Below are 16,190 nucleotides of genomic sequence, written 5' to 3'. Positions count from 1 at the left end.
AAAATCTTCCAAAAATCTGCATATATGTGTACACATGGATACAGGGTTTTGAAAATCTGGAAACTCCAGCTAGGAAGATGCCGTGTGATCATGGAGTCCAAAAGAATTGTGCAATTTTGCCATCACTTCCCACTGAAACTGGTAACAGGGTGAAAATTACACGTGCTGGTCGCTGCTGTACGTTGCACGGCTTGGAAGGACGAGTGGCTTTGCATGTCTTTAGAAACCCAGTATCTACCACAGAACGGCTACTCCGGGGGCAACTTCTGAATCTGGATTGCTTTTTAAAACAGTGGTGCTTTATTAGGGGTGTGGTGACCAAGGGAAGGGTGGAGCTGGCCTCTTCGCAATTAAGAATAATCTTGTTAGCAGTGCACTTGGCTTTGTCTCCCTGTGGCTCTGGGAGTTTCGAAGTAGATGAGCAAGGAGATGCGTGCCAATGTTGGGGTCAGGGAGGTGGAGAGTCAGGCTGAGGTGGTAAGCCACTGTCCATCGTATTTGAGAAGTCGTGGCAAACTGGTGAGGCTCCCATAGACTGGAAGAGGGGAAGCATAACCCCTTGTGAAGAAGAGGAAAAAAGGAAGACCCCAGGAACTACAGGCCAGTCAGTCTCACCTCTGTGCCTGGCAAGGTCATGGAGCAGATCCTCCTGGAAACTCTGCTAAGGCACATGGAAAATAAGGAGGTAATTGAGGACAGCCAACATGGCTTCACTAAAGGCAGGTCATGCCTGACAAATCCCATGGCCTTCTACAATGAGGTTACAGCATTGGTGGATAGGGTTTGGAAAGGAATTCGAAGACCATCTAATTTCAACTCCCTGCCATGGGTAGGGACACCTCCCACTAGTCCAGGTTGCTCATAGCCCCATCCAACCACCCATGGCCAGGGGGTGGAATTAGATGATATTTAAGGTCTCTTCCAACCCAAACCACTCTATGCTTCCATGACTGTGTCTAATAGAGAAGTGACACCTCTCGGTTCGTGCCAGTATGTCGATGGAAGTCTTTGGGGTTTTCCTAGCAGTTGCCAAGGAACTGCAAAACACTCCAAAATTACAATTTCTTTCTTACCCTGGGACTGTCCTTGGGGCAGGGGGAGGAGATGGAGGGGGTCAGGACTGTGTGGAGTTTCAGCCTGGCAGCGGCTATCTTTCCAAGTGTCACTTCCAAGGTGATGGAGAAGAGTCCCAACTTTCTTGCTGTGAGCTACCACTGTAAATTCATAACTCTTTTACACTGTCACAGCAATTCCGTTTTTTTAATGCCCATAAATATTATCCTTGACAAGAGAGGACACTGTATTTTAAGCATTCCTCTGACAGACTGTGAAATACTACAGTAAAACTTCCGTATCTTAGGACAGGCAATCCAATATGCAGCAAAGGCTCTTGAAATGAGAACTTCACTACTGCTGACCGCTTCCCAGCCCTTGTTAGAGGAGAGACACACTCCTGGGGTGCACATCACATGGAAATAACTGTATTTCTGTACCACCCCGGCAGTCTGCATAGTATAAAAACTGCCAGATGTGTGAACTATTTTACCGTCAGCATGCCAGCTATTAAGATATAAATTCTGCCATCAGTATTTCAAATCATTTCCCATAAATTATGGTTTACATATGAGGATTATGTTCAGCTTATTGCAGCTTGAAATTGGCTGGTGTCACATGCATTTTTATCATTGAAATGCAATGTCCTTGCTGGCAGGAATTTCTTTTTGGTGGTTGATTTATTTTCAAGCACCTTAGTTTTACAACTCAGGTATTGCATGACAGGAATGCAGCTACATGGGGCTTTACGATCCAGAGATTAGTTTGCATCAACAACTGTTGCTTGTCTTCCTCTTCCTTACAATTAAGCTGTAGCTAGTAGGAGTTTTGGAAGGTGGCAATTAGTTTACCTAATGGTATAACTGAAATAGTCCTGAAATAAGGATTGAAACCAGCCAGGTAAAGATCTGGTTGTGATACCTCATAGTATAGATAGAAGTACCCAGAATGTGTTTTTTTTTCCCTGACAATACATGTAAAATGATCTGGTCTTTCTCTTCGCATGTAGGTTGCATTAAATTAACAATTCAGAGAAGACTGTTTCAAAGGATTTTTCCACAATGCATCTTTTTCATATACTTGGGGAATGTATGTTTGATAATGCATAATACTGTTGAACTTAGTTTTCCTGTGACATATTGAGCACTCACAGATGCAGGACTACTTTTTACTTGTAAACTTGTAATTGGACATATAAGTTTATGAGATTTTTAACTTTTTTGCTCAGCCAGATGTTCAGCTGAAAATCCCTTAGCCGCCTTTTTTACCTTTTTTTTTTTTTTTTAATTGAAGTTGAGAAATAGCAATAAGGAGAGAAAGCAACACAGACAAAAAAAAATATTGCTAAAACAGCCATTTAAAGTCAGGAGGTCGACCAGTCTGTAGATGGTTATTGCTAGACTTGATCTTTACATGTAATTTTACTTTGGCGTCCCATTCATGCATGTGGTTTTTTTGATGATGATGATGAACTCTACTCACCCCCAATTATTCACACAGATAGGCATTGCATTTCCAGCAGATTGACAAAAAGAGCGCAGCAAAAAGTCATTCAAACAAGTGTGTCCAGATTGGAAATCACACAAGTTAAACTACAGTTGCATAACTTGTGTATGTATAGTGTAATTTAACTGATATGCTTTCCCAGGAGGAAGATCACTTGAACAGGAGACTAACAACTTCTTTATATTTTCTGGATGTTACTTTTGGAGAGCTGGGGGTAGAGAGAAGCAATAGTCCCTGCTTCTGCTTCACTGCAACGCTGTGTAGTGAAGGAAAGCGAGGATCAATACTGTGTTCATGTGAGTCTTTTGAGAGTGATTTTCATAGTGTCTTTGGACACTGTTTCTTCTTCCCCCCCCCTAGCTTTCTGAAGGAAATATAAATTATAGCAAATTATTTCAGCAAATTAATCTAAAATGCTCTGGCATTAACTCCCAACTGTAAATGATAGCATCATCTAAAAGAATAAAAACCAGCCAGCTGGGTCAAAAATTCAGAAGTGGAATATTTGACATATTCTTCCACTAATAGAAGTGACTAAAAATTCTTTTCAATTTCCATTAAAATATCTCTAATTTTACAAATCATTGAACACGGTAGCAGACTTAGAATGTTAGTGCTATTGGCAAGTGTTATGATAAACCAATAGGTCTAGCTTTTATTGACACAACCATAAACTGGTGACTTTTTTGCTTCAAAGGGAGAAGTCAGAAAAAGTTCATGTTTATAGCCTCAATTACTTTAAAAGACTTCTATGAACAGTGAGACCACAGGAATACCCTGAGGAGGTTGTTACAACAGGTTTATGACAAAAAAATATTTATATGCAATGAGATGATATCTCTTAAAAGAAAATATCCTAATATAAGTCTCCAAGATTTTGACTGCAAATACCTGATGTCATTTGAGTAAGGCCCATTGTGTGAAAACTTGCTTGTATGGACAAAGCTCCTTGGCCTCCTAGGATCCTGTGGTAGTCCTTGTGCTGTGTGGTGTGGCTGGTTGGTGAGGGTTGGCTGCAGCGAGTGTGTTTCCTGCCAGGGTGATAATTTTTTTGAGATATAAAGGAAGTCATATTTTATCTAATCTGTATGAATGTAGGACAGATCCTCTGGTCTGTGTGGATGCGATGACCGTGAAGATGATGCCTTTTGAACATTGAACTTTATACGCGAATGTTTTTAACTTGCATATTCTCAGTTTGAAGATTGTCTGATCAAGGATGGCAGGTTGACTTTTAGGGCATCTAGTGCCATTTAACATGCCCCAGGGTATCCGAGACAGCACGGTAGGCAGGATCCTGGAACGTAAAAATTTCTGAGTGAGGTGTCACTGTGTTTTAAACAGTATTGTGTTAAGGAAAGGTCATCATCTGCTCATCACAGTCTGCAAAAGTAAAACCAGACACGGGGTGTTAGAACTTCCTATGTCTGGGAGCTGGAGCTAAAAAGACCTAAGAGTGAGTCTGAAGAACTACTTTTTGTTGCTGGTGGTGGTGTTTTTTTTTTCCTGGACCTCTTTCTGTGTAAGAAACAAAACATTCTGTGTGTTTTAAGAATAATAATAATTAAAAAGAACAAACCCCAAAAACGGAAAAGGCAAGAATTTTTGTAACTTCCTTGGTCACTAACTTGATTATAGTGGATGTAAAAAGTGGTCCATTTTGGTAGTACATTATGTTACCATGGTAACATAGACTTACTAATTTAGAAACCCTTCAGGCTAGTGTTGAGAATGCTAACATTGCACTAGTATACCAAAACATGAAAAGACTTACTGTCAAAGTAACTGCTAAATGTTTAGGATGAGCCATGTAAGATACATGTGGTTTTTTTTCCTTCCGATTTCTTATTAGTTTGCCAAGGAGCCATATTGCTAATATTATAAAAAAAATAAAAATAAAAAATAAATCTGTGACCAGAAAGCAATTTATATTCATTTATCTTAATGGCTGCAGTGTTTTTCTTATTAATTTGTTTTATTTCCTTCTTGGAGTCGGACCTTTAGGCTTCCATTGTGAACCTGTTATTACAGATATGTGCTGTGTGCTCCCAGGGCAATTTCACTCATTCTAGGACTTCTATGAAAATGGTTATGTATTTTGGTTGCAAATGACTGTATAGCATTTTCTGAGTGCTGGATATTAACAAATTCTGCATGATCTTATTAGCATGGGCTCACAGATTCTTTCCAACAATACTGATTTATTTCAGCTGTGCTTATATTGGGGCCGAGTTTTACTATGATTTCTGTGTGGTAAAAAAACAAACAAACAAAAAAACACTAGTGGTTCAAATGTTCTATTGACATACTATGTAACTGATTGCAAATGGTAAAGAGGATGAAATGCTCATATACACTAGGAGGACAAATGTGTGTTTCAGTGAGGTGTCTGTGTCACTATTTCTTACTATATTTATCATTTCCACTATCTCACCACAAAAAATGACCTGTTAGACTTCCTGCCATTGGGTAATTTCCTATACAGTGGCTAAACTGTTTGAACCTATTCCCATAACACCCTGTGAGGCTGTGGTGAGTCTTGGTTTCTTCCTTCCACTCTTCAGCATATTTCAAAAATCATGGCAGTCAGGCAAAGTCCCCAGTGACTGGAAAAAGGGAGAAGTACCTTAAAGGAGGCTGTAGAGAGGTGGGGGTTGGTCTGTTCTCCCACGTGCCTGGTGACAGGACGAGGGGGAATGGGCTAAAGTGGCGCCAGGGGAGTTTTAGGTTGTATGTTAGGAAGAACTTCTTTACCGAGAGGGTTGTGAGGCATTGGAATGGGCTGCCCAGGTGGAGGCTGGTGACAAATGGTGTCCCTCAGGGGTCAGTCTTGGGACTGGTGCTTTTCAATACCATCATCAATGACATATGGGATTGAGTGCACCCTCGGCAAGTTTGCAGATGACACCAAGATGAGTGGTGCGGTTGCTACCAAAGAAGGAAGGGATGCCATCCAGAAGGACCTGGGCAGGCTGGAGAAGTGGGCCCCTATGAACTGCATGAGGTTCAACAAGTCCAAGTGCAAGGTGCTGCACTTGGGATGGGGCAATCCCAGGCATGAGCACAGACTGGGAGAAGAACTCACTGAGAGCAGCCCAGCAGAGAAGGACTTGGGGGTTCTGGTGGATGAAAAGCTCAACACGAGCCAACGGTGTGTGCCTGCAGCCCAGAAGGCATCGTGGGCTGCATCACCAGAGGAGTGGCAGCAGGTGGAGGGAGGGGATTGTGCCCCTTTGCTCTGCCCTTGTGAGGCCCCACCTGGAGTGCTGTGTCCAGGTCTGGGTTGCAGTTACATGATCTTTAAGGTCCCTTCCAACCTGAGCCATTTTATGATTCTTGCTCAAGCTGGTGAGAACCGTGGCTGCATGGGACTGGCCAGGCATGTGCAGGGTGTTGGGCAGTTCTGTCCCTTTCCACCAGATCTCGCATAATTTTTTTTGGCAATGTTTGTTCACTCAGGGTGGAAAATGACACTTGTTTTTGTCTTACATGTCACTGTATACGTGCACAACTGTATTTGTCACTTTAACCAAACCTAGAGGAAAAAAAGCAAGTTTCACCAAGTAAAACGTGCCAGAATTGAGCCAGGTCACAATGATGTTTCCCTTCCTTGTCCTGCCTGCGGTTGCACAGGATCTTGTGGTGGGGGGGCTGTGTTTGTGACGCATGCTGCTGAGTTATTCCAGCTATGCTTCAGCTGATCCCTCCTGCCACCCACCACTCCCTCCCCCCTGCAAAAGTAAATGAATATTTAAAATATGAATTACTTTATTTAGCAAGAAAAAAAAAATCAAATTTCCACATGCTGTGGTCCTTACAACTCAGTAACAGCAGTGCTGGCATTTTGTCATTATCTAGAGCTAAGAAACTGTCTTTTTTAACCAACTTAAAATGTATTCTGATATAAAGGCGAAAAAAAAACGCTGAAGCCTGCCTCAGAGAAGTGCTGCCTGTGCTGTGGTGCAACATATGAAAGCAGAGGCTGGTTTTGTTCTTTCCAGACCCCAAGCCAAGATGCGGCCTCCTGCAGCCCTTCTGCCTCCAGCTATTTCTGGGCCAGGTTGTAAAGTGCAGGCAGGGGCAGCTTTACCCTGGCCTCTCCCCATCCCATTACCTGGCAGGAAAGTTTTGGTGCTCAGTTTTCTGCTCTTCAATTGCACTTGTACATATGTATATTTTCCCATTAAAGGCATTGTGGTATATGTGAAGCATCACAGCTGACTGAAAAAATGCCCCCTCCCTACCTTCCTCTCAGAAGTCCTGCCTTTTTTTTTTTCCAGCAAGCTGATGCTGGTTTTTACTCTTCTAGTTGTTGTTACACAGCCAGACCACTTCATGATGGTACCACGCAAGCACTTTGGAAGGAAGAGTCAAGCTGCATCAAAGCCTGTTGCTGGAGCACAAAGTTCACATTGCACAGAAGCAATGGCATCAACTTCTAGGTGTGTCCTAGAAGATGAGTGCATAGAACCCCAAGAAATGTAAAAATGCTCCAAATATCTCTGTGGTTTATCATGCTCACCCAGTTCCATCCCCAAACTCAGCTGGTGAGCTCCAACTTTCTTGTCCAGCCTCACTCAAGGCATCTGACAGAGGCACCAGCTCTCGCTGTGCTCTGTGGGGGCAGCTCAGTGTGGTCACTGTGGTGGTGGGGTTGTGCCAGTGCCCTTACCTAGGGCCTTAGGGTGTTGTCTGGTTGGGTGCTGAAGGCTTGATTGTTTTGAGCACCAGTGCTGTCTGGAGTGGTTGGATTTTTATAAAAATGTCCCAGGCTTCTTTTCAAAGCATGTAATTTTGATATTTTTGTTGTCATACATTGTTCTGCAAGGGCAACATGCATCCTCTTTGTGCCTGAGTATATCTGTGGCTGGTTTATCCTTACTTCCCTCACCATGTGTGAGTAAGTTCTGTGGTACCTTATCCACCAGCGATGCTCCTAATCAGGAGAGACATCTTGCAGCAATGCTCATTCAGAAATTTTGTTCTCGGTGTCCCATGCTTTTATTCACCTACGTGATAATATTCGTTATGCTTGATGAGGCCGGGCAGAAGACTTCAGTCCCATGAGTTTTGCTGTTGATGTCAGTGACACAAGTTGCATGTTTTCTCACAGTCTGGCAAAGGAATAGACAGAAAACAGAGCTGTTGTCAGAGCTAGAATTAACATACCATATGGTGTCTACATCACCTTTGTCTTGTATGATTGTTTACTGTGGAAAAAATCATCAGAAACAGCCCTTATTTTCAAGCTCAAGTCTTCAGCACAAATTGTTTCTTTGTTTTCTTCCCCAGGTTCCTGCATATTGTGTGCAGAGGCACTGTTTGTCTTAAAACTAGCAAATAAAAAAAACTAATTCTTCAGGTGCTGAAGTTAACCTAACCACAATTCTTTCTGAAGAATTATTTTATACTACTTCTTACATTTCAAAGTAGCAATCTTATTGAGTATTCCCAGTAGGTTGGTGTTTATTTTTCTTAAATGTAGTCGGTATAAGCTCTGATCCACAAATCTGTTACTGATGTTTTCTCTTGTTTCTCCGCAGTTTGCTGTTTCCTATTGTGTTAGTAAAGAAGTCAGTCTTTTTTTTTTTTCCCCCCACAAGAGATTATATTTCATTCGTACTGGTATTTTAGTCCCTGAAGTTAAAATTGCTTTAACAATAGTGATCTGATAGCAAGTAGTGTGATAAAAACAGGATTTCATTTTGCATCTCAGCTTAGTCCTGCTTTACCAGTCTGAAAGATTTTAGTTTTGTCTTTTCTAAACTAAGCTAATGATATGAAGAGGATTCAGTTCCTGTACTACACAGATTCAAATAAGGAAGAACCAAAAATACAAGATAAATGCTTAAAATTCAGAAGAATATCAAGAGGTAAAAACATAAAATGAAAAGCACATCTAACTGTAGTTTAACTTTTCAAAAGATAATCCCCCCCAAAAAAATTACTGCATGCAACAGAGAGACTTCAGAAAGGGTAATGTCAAAAAAAAAAAAAAAAAGAATAATACTAGCAAGGGTCTGAAATACGTGATGTGGGGGGAGTTTTACAGACATTGTCTGTATAAAGATGCACAGTTGATTGTTGCAAGGAGTGGATCTGAAGGTCTGGTGTTGACAACACTGAAGGTGTTGAAGGATCCCTGCTGATGTTGGTTGGCTTTGCAACAAACTCTTGTGTTGATACCTCCAATACGCAGTTAGTTGCAGATGCTTTGTCCCTTGGAAGAGATCAACAATACTGGAAGGATTTCAGGAAAGAGAAAAGTGCAAGAAATAAAATTGAGGGCAAAACAGAGGACAGAAGAAATTATCAGCATAGGTGATAAAAACAAGATTCAGGCAGTAACAGAGAAAAGTATAAACACAGATTCTTTAATACTCATCTTGCAGGTGCATAAATTCGGGGAATGATCTCACAAATGGGGAAAAGGTTCTAGAACTTGGGGTCTGTAAGCAGATCCAACAAGTCGTTAGCTAAGAGAAGGCAGAAGATCATCGTCAGTTGGCAGGGTAATGGAGGGATCAACTCTTGATGTCTGTAATTCCTAGTTGCTTGGCCTTTTATGTGTCTGGAAGTTATAACAAGACTACTTGACTCACTGATTCTGCAAATTTTTCATCAAGAAAAAAAATATCTATTTCTGTAAAGTTATTTTCCTTGACTTTATTATTATTATTATTATTTATTTCATTAAGTTGTAACTATTCTAATACATCTCCTTTCTTTCTTTTCTAAAACTGAAAAATCATCCTCTGGACAAAATATTTATTCATCTGTGGATTTATCCAGAACTGCTCAAAACAAAGTTCCTCATCATGGTGTGACCTCTCCACGCTGTTTTTCTCTGTTGTGAGTTATTTGCAATGCCCTTTGACAAGGTGGGCTGCTATGGTAGTAGCAAACTGTCCGTAGGTACACCTTCTCTGGTGATCCTTCTGTTTGTCTTGGGCAAGCAAGAATTATGGGGCATACTAAAATACCCTGGAACACTCTCCATTAAGGTTTTCCCCTCTGAATTCCTGTGTGGTTGAACGCCACAGGTGTGTAGTAACTCTTACTCTGTAAAAGCATGCTAGCTGTTATGTTTCTCAGAATATAATGCTATTTATGTTTGTTTTAAAGAAGAACCACAGTGGGGGAAAAACAAAGGTCAGGACAACACCTAGAAGGCAGCTGAAGTAGGTGCAGATGTGGAGGAGCTGCTGTATCGCCTGGGATGGCGTCACCAGCCTGGTGAGGCTGGGTGTTGAGTGCTTGAACTGGAGGCCTTGGGGCTGCATTTCCCTGCTTCGTGTGTGGCTCTGCTGTAGAGATGGGAGTAAGTGGCCAGTTTGAGCACTGTGTTTGTTTATCACCACTTGGGCCCAGCCCTAGTGCTGACCGCCCCCAGGTCTGTCAGGGCTGGGCTGTGGTGCCAGTGAGGCCTCAAGCGACCTCCAGCAGGGCAGCTCATCTCTTCCTCATGCAGTGATGGTTTCTGCCTGCTGTCTGTCTGTCCCTCCATGTCCCAGTCATATAAGCAGCATCCCAGTCGAAGGATGTGTGTTCCTGCAGTTTGCGTTTGCTCGGCCTCTGGTGAACGCAACCTTCTGCCTCCAACAGTAGAATCATAGAATCATAGAATATCCTGAGTTGGAAGGGACCCTTAAGGATCATCAAGTCCAACTCTTGACACCGCACAGGTCTACCCAAAAGTTCAGACCATGTGACTAAGCGCACAGTCCAATCTCTTCTTAAATTCAGACAGGCTCGGTGCAGTGACCACTTCCCTGGGGAGCCTGTTCCAGTGTGCAGCAGCGAAGTTTGGGAAAGCTAATTCTTCATGGTCTTCTCAGCCCTTCAGTAAACATCTTCTGTGTTGATCTTGTTCTTTAGACAGTCTCATTTGATAGGCAGGTTGGCAGGAAAACAGCCAAGTGTTCAAGAAAAAAAAATAAGTGCAGTCACCATTCACTGGGATGACACTGACAAGAGTGACCTAAATTTGCAGCGCTGTGCTCATCACGGCTGACCCAGCATCTCTGGGCTGCTGGCTGTGCCCTGCAGCTGCAGAGCGAGAAATGCCTTAATTCAGGAGCAGGTCTCCATCACCTGAATCTAACTAAAATTTGTCAATCAGGAACATAAAACAAAATGGAGGGAAATGGAGAAGGCAAGAGAAAGAAATGTAGAAAATGTTATATTTCTAGAAGCCTGCACAGAACACAATAGCTTGTGTTTTGTTCATACACAGGAGTGTGTTTCAGCAGTTTCATTTGTTCACTTCTAGATCAGGCATGAAATCACCAGATTTGTGTATATGGACGATAGCAATGGGTTGCCAAAAACAAAAAAACAAAAAAAACAAACAAACAAACAAAAAACAGCTTTTCTAGGTGGGAGGCAAAACAAGAAGTTGCCTAAGGGCAAAATATTTCTAATTTTTTTGTTTGTTTGTTTGTTTGTTTTTTAGAAGGGGCTCCTTTTTATTTATCATGTGTGCTTTGCTGTTGCACACTGCTGCTGGAGAGCACCTTGGCAGTCTGCATTAAATCGATTCAGCATGGGGTCGGCGGTGCTAAGTGCTTCCTCCACGCCGCGGTTACCACAGTTTGATGTTGCTTTTTTGTGCATGGTAAGCACGGGCAGACACGTGCAAGGTGTAGGAGGGCAAGTTTTAGGAGCACTTGGCAACAGCCCCCACGCATGCCGATCGTGGTGCCTGCTAACAGAAAAATACAGAGCAGAAAGAGCCAGGCAGGTTTTCTTAAGGCATAGTAAGATGCAGCTTGTAGAAGCATGCCTTGTTTTACTTTTGCTGATAAAAAGCAGATTTGACCTATAGGCAGGGTTGTTTGTTGTGCTTTACTTCCAGGCCATGAAATGCTGCCAATTTCCTCTTTTTCTGCCCCGATGATGTCACTGGTATCCCACAAAAGGGATGTTTTAATTTTCTGTTGAATAAGGGACAAACCAAGGATCAGTGGTGGTGGCCAGGGAATATTTTTTTATAAGATCCATCTAACCAATTAAAAAAATTTATATGTTTTGGTTATTCTGGTATGTTGAACCAACAGAAGGTGAGGATTTGGGGTGGGTATTTGTTTATGTATTCTTCCTTGATTATCAGAAGTTCCTTGGTGGTTGTGCTGGTTGAACAGTTCAGAGGAAAACAGCAGCATTCTCGCAGGGGCGTACAAGAATTTATCCTGTGTTCTGCTGACACACGTTTTTGTATTAGAGATGGCAACACGTACTGATGTGTCTGGGCTGTCTGTTTGGGAATAGATTTCTTTTCCATAGGCATCTAGTCTTGCAGGGAATTTAGTAAATAATGATTTGTTGCTGTAGCTCACTGTGCTTCTGTCTTCCACTGGAGACCATCTGGAAGTGGCCCTGAAAGAGAAGACAAGGTGGTTGGAAGGGGAAGATTGACATCCCCGAGGAAACATGTAAAAGTTTCACAAAATTTGATGATTAAATTCAGTATCCTCTAATTTTAGGCATTCTTTGTTTTGCTCTGTCCAAATCCTAGCAATCGGTGGGGGTGTCAATTCTCTGTTAGTTTTATTCTTTGGTATCTTAACTGAGTAGCTAAGTAACTGCATTCTTTAACGACTTGGGTTTGCTCTCCATCTCTGGCAGTATTTCAGACATTTCTCATATACTCTTATCTCCCCCTGCTATCGGGTGAATTGTGTTTACTCTCTGTACAGTATTCTGCATCATAAGCAATGATGTTTTACTTAGGATCTCTTTTGCAGAAAATAGAAGGTATACTGGGGACCGGTATGCTGAGCAGTGACTTTTCTGGTGTTCAGTGTAAAATACATAAATATCATAAACACATTTATAAGTGTGTGTGTATATAAGTAATGTAAAATGTTTGTTTCCTATGATCCCCTTCCAAGTTTTAAATTGTTTTTTTTTCATACAATACTGAAGTTAATGGCAACATTTGGCATCTGTTACTAATTTTCTACTATAGTTCCTGATGATGAATGAAAATGATAAATTAATCCAAGTGCAAAAAAAACATACTGTTTGATAAGAACTAGTAAGATATTACCGAAAAAAATCAATAACTTTTCACTCATAGGCTGTTATGTGTTTATCCTTCAGTGTAGGTGCAAATTTGGCCCTTCAATGTGAAAACACAGCACGTGCAGATTTATTTAGAAATTGCCAACCCCCCTTTAATTTGCTTCCATATATGAAATGCACATATTTCTTTGGGTAAAGCACACTTACGTACTTGAATTTCTTCTGAAATAATGTATAGCTGTTGACCTTCGTGCACTGTGGAAAATAGGTAGAAATTCGTACTTGTTAGTTTTCATTTTGATCTACAGAGAAGAAAATGAACAGATTTACTCAAACCAGAATACTTTTTGCTGAAATCCTCTGGCAAAAACAGAGATCTAAGAGAAACCAGAAAGAAGGAATACAAAAAGAAAATAAAACAGTTGCATAAAAGAAGTAAATAGAATCTGCAAATTTCATATCGTTACTGCCTGAATATGTTTTATTGTCAGATTTCTCATTCTATCTTTTTTGCCTTTCATATGCTTCAAAATACGAAACTTATAAACCTGACTTTTTGATACACCTATTCATTCCTTGTTCATTTTGTCCCTTCTGCTTTTACCTACATATTTGAGTCTAGACCTGCCCATACTGATATTCTAGCTTTTAAGAAAGTTTCACAAAATTAATGATTTAATGAATGTTTTTTTTTTACTTCTAATATCATAGTAACAGCTGTAAATAACTAAATCATTCTTTACAGCACAAGGGCAGGTAGTTCTTGTGATAACTGCTTTCCATAGCAGTGATTACAGCTAAAAGAAAAATGGAGGAAGTGGTGAGTTTCATAATTCACTGGATTTTGGCACTTCTAAAATACAAACTAAAGTTTGTATTATAACACTACTTCATAGGCTATAGCTGGGCCTGGATCATTTTCTGAAGTCAGTCTGACTTTACAAGGCTTTAATGTTCTGGGGGCTAGTAAAAATTATTCAAGGTTTGAATTTGTGAAATGAAAAATATATTTTTAATGTATTTTAATGCCTCAGGCTTTTTTTTTTTTTCCTTAGAAGTTTTTTCCAGCAAAACTTCATTGTTCTTGTTTTTTTTTTTTGTGTTTTTTTTTTTTTTTGTGTTTTTTGGAATAAATCTTAAAGCTTATTTTGGTGTCTGTGGGGTGGCACATGACACAAACCAGAACTACAAGACTCATGTCTGCACACTCCAATTTAAAACATCAGCATGAGTTACTGGCACTGGAGAAAAGGATGTAAATGTTTACCATGAAACATATCGTACCTAATAACTTTTTCACAGAGTTAGAGCACAAGCCTTCCCGTCAGCTACAGAGGATAAACTGTAAGTCATTGAAAGTTATCTTTTCTGGAAGGCTGCTTCTCTGCATCGCAAGTCTTTCCGTGTTTAAAAAGTCTCCGGTGAAGTAGGAGAGGGAAAACTTCATTGACTGACCTGAAATGTTGAGGTTTGACATCACTTTTGCATAGTGTCATTTGAAGTATTCATCTGCTTGGGAGCATTAAAATGAAAATGGTAACAGTTAGGAAGCACGATCAGAAATACACATCCTGATTACACATAAGCAGCTGTGAGTAATACTACAAGTTAGCTATTAGTCAGTGTGCAGTGCTGTGTCATTTAATTGATTTTGATGCAAAAATGTGAAGGGCTGTTGTAACTAGCCTTCTCAGAAGCTGTGTACCCTGCAATTTGTGGTGGTGATACGGGACCAATTAAAAAGTTTGGCTCCGGAATACGAGATTATGATCGTGCTCTGTTCCCATACTGCTTCCCTTTGTAATTTACACTGGTTTTGTTCTGTGTTAGAGGAGCACTTTCTGGCTCAGTTGTCTAATCTGAAAAGGACGGGGATGCCACATCCAAGCTGACAGCCAGCCTGCCTGTGACTTGCAGCCAGGGCTTGAATGGCCTCCCCTGGGGAAGGAAACGAGCTTAGGCATGATAAACCAAAGGGCAGGAGAGACTTTGACAGAAGGACCTACAACTTTTCTCCATGATACTCTTGCTATGTGGGCCCTCACTTGAGTCACAGGGTCCAGCTCCTACACTGCTGTACATGGGGCTTAAGGTGCACTGGGTGTCTGTGTAATGTTGTTCTGCATAGGCAATAGCAGTAGGTGTTGACTATGTTTTGGGTATTTAAGAAACCACGCCTTGCTATTAGGCAAGAAAATCCTTTTTTTTTCTTTTTCTTTTATTTTTTTTCCCCGTAGACCCTTGTTTGAAGGGAGGGAGGGATGTGCCTGTGAGATTTGGTCTTCTTCAGATATCCTCTTTGGAAAACACAGGTTTTTTTTGTTTTTTTTTTTTTTTAATGTAGCCCCATCTACACTTGATAGGAGCGCTTTTGCATGGTCTATATTCACTTATGTTGTGTAATATGAGCTTAAAAACGTGAGCCAGGGCACATGTTTCCCCAGCTCTTGTGTATGAAGAATTACTGGAGAGGAAGAGAAGTTCCCCCAGGAAGCCAGGTAAGAGCAAGGGTTCAAGGTGCAGGTACCAGAGCTCCTTCTAGCAAAATCTAGTGGAGGTATCTTGAGTTTGGGAGTATGAATGCTTTGTTGGCCTCTATTCATGTGCTTTGAATCCTTTTGGACTGCAGTCATCCTGTATCAGGCAGGCAGTTGTTCGGATGCCCAGTATTGGGAGCATGTGTGATAACAAAATCGTTTTATAATGACAGCACCCAGTTTGAGTAAATGCAGTTGTGTGTTAAGAGCATTAGATGTAGGAGGTTTTATTTTAGGAAGCTTTTATGCCACTTCAGGCAGCCTTGCAGCTTTGGGGTGAGGATGACTTGAGGGTAGCTCGACAGGCGTTAAATATGAAGAAAAGTGTGCTCACTTTAACTCCTCTGTATTTGCTCACTTTAACTCCTCTGTATTTTCATTTATGGTGTGCTTTGTCTAGTTTCTATTCCTGGTGGCTGTTTAGTTATGGGGCACAAACATGGACAAGCCTAGACACAGAGCAGTTGTTGGCTTTGCTTTTTTTTTTAATGTGCATTGGTATCAGCACGATGTGGTGAGTTGGCAGGACAGCAAGTCCTGTGATAAGGGCAAATGTCTGGGCAGCAGGCATCCCTCTGTGCCCCATCTGGAAACCTGGATATCTCCCGCTCTGAATGTGATGCACTAGCTCGGGTACGTTATTACCTAGGGTGAGAAAACATCTGTGTGATTTCTTTTTTTTTTTGTTGTTGTCGCTGTTGAAAGATGTGGCCCTGATTTGAAGGGGGAGGAGGGCAACCCAAAGCTTCACAGTGTCAGCGTTGTGGTGGCACCTCTTCTGCTGTGGAGGTCACCAAATAAAGCCAGGTTGAGGCACGTACATTTATAATGACATAACTCCCTAGGGGTGGTTTTGTGTACCTGTCTACTACCAGATTGGAAAACAGTAGTAGTCTTACTAACCCTCTGCCTCTTGTTTGTTCAGGGAATAGAAGTACAGTAGCAAGGATTGGAGTGGCATTGTGTCGAAAGTGAGTTCTTCCTTGGAGATTTGATTATTTTTACTTGTGTGTGTGGATTTAACCGAAGAACATGTGTTCACACAGTTGTGCTATTTAAATGAATGCG

The 16,190-nt window shown here is 41.2% G+C and overlaps 1 protein-coding gene across 7 annotated transcripts in view; it reads left to right on the top strand.

Annotated features, from left to right (window-relative positions):
• The window catches only part of FAM110B (family with sequence similarity 110 member B), a 108,129-nt gene that overhangs the window by 64,507 nt on the left and 27,432 nt on the right, over positions 1–16,190 (top strand). The window lies entirely within an intron of this gene.

Source organism: Anas platyrhynchos, chromosome 2, assembly GCF_047663525.1.
Source record: "Anas platyrhynchos isolate ZD024472 breed Pekin duck chromosome 2, IASCAAS_PekinDuck_T2T, whole genome shotgun sequence".
Lineage (NCBI taxonomy): Eukaryota > Metazoa > Chordata > Aves > Anseriformes > Anatidae > Anas > Anas platyrhynchos.
Note: the sequence above shows the minus strand (reverse complement) of the source record. Positions and strands in the feature narration are given on the sequence as shown.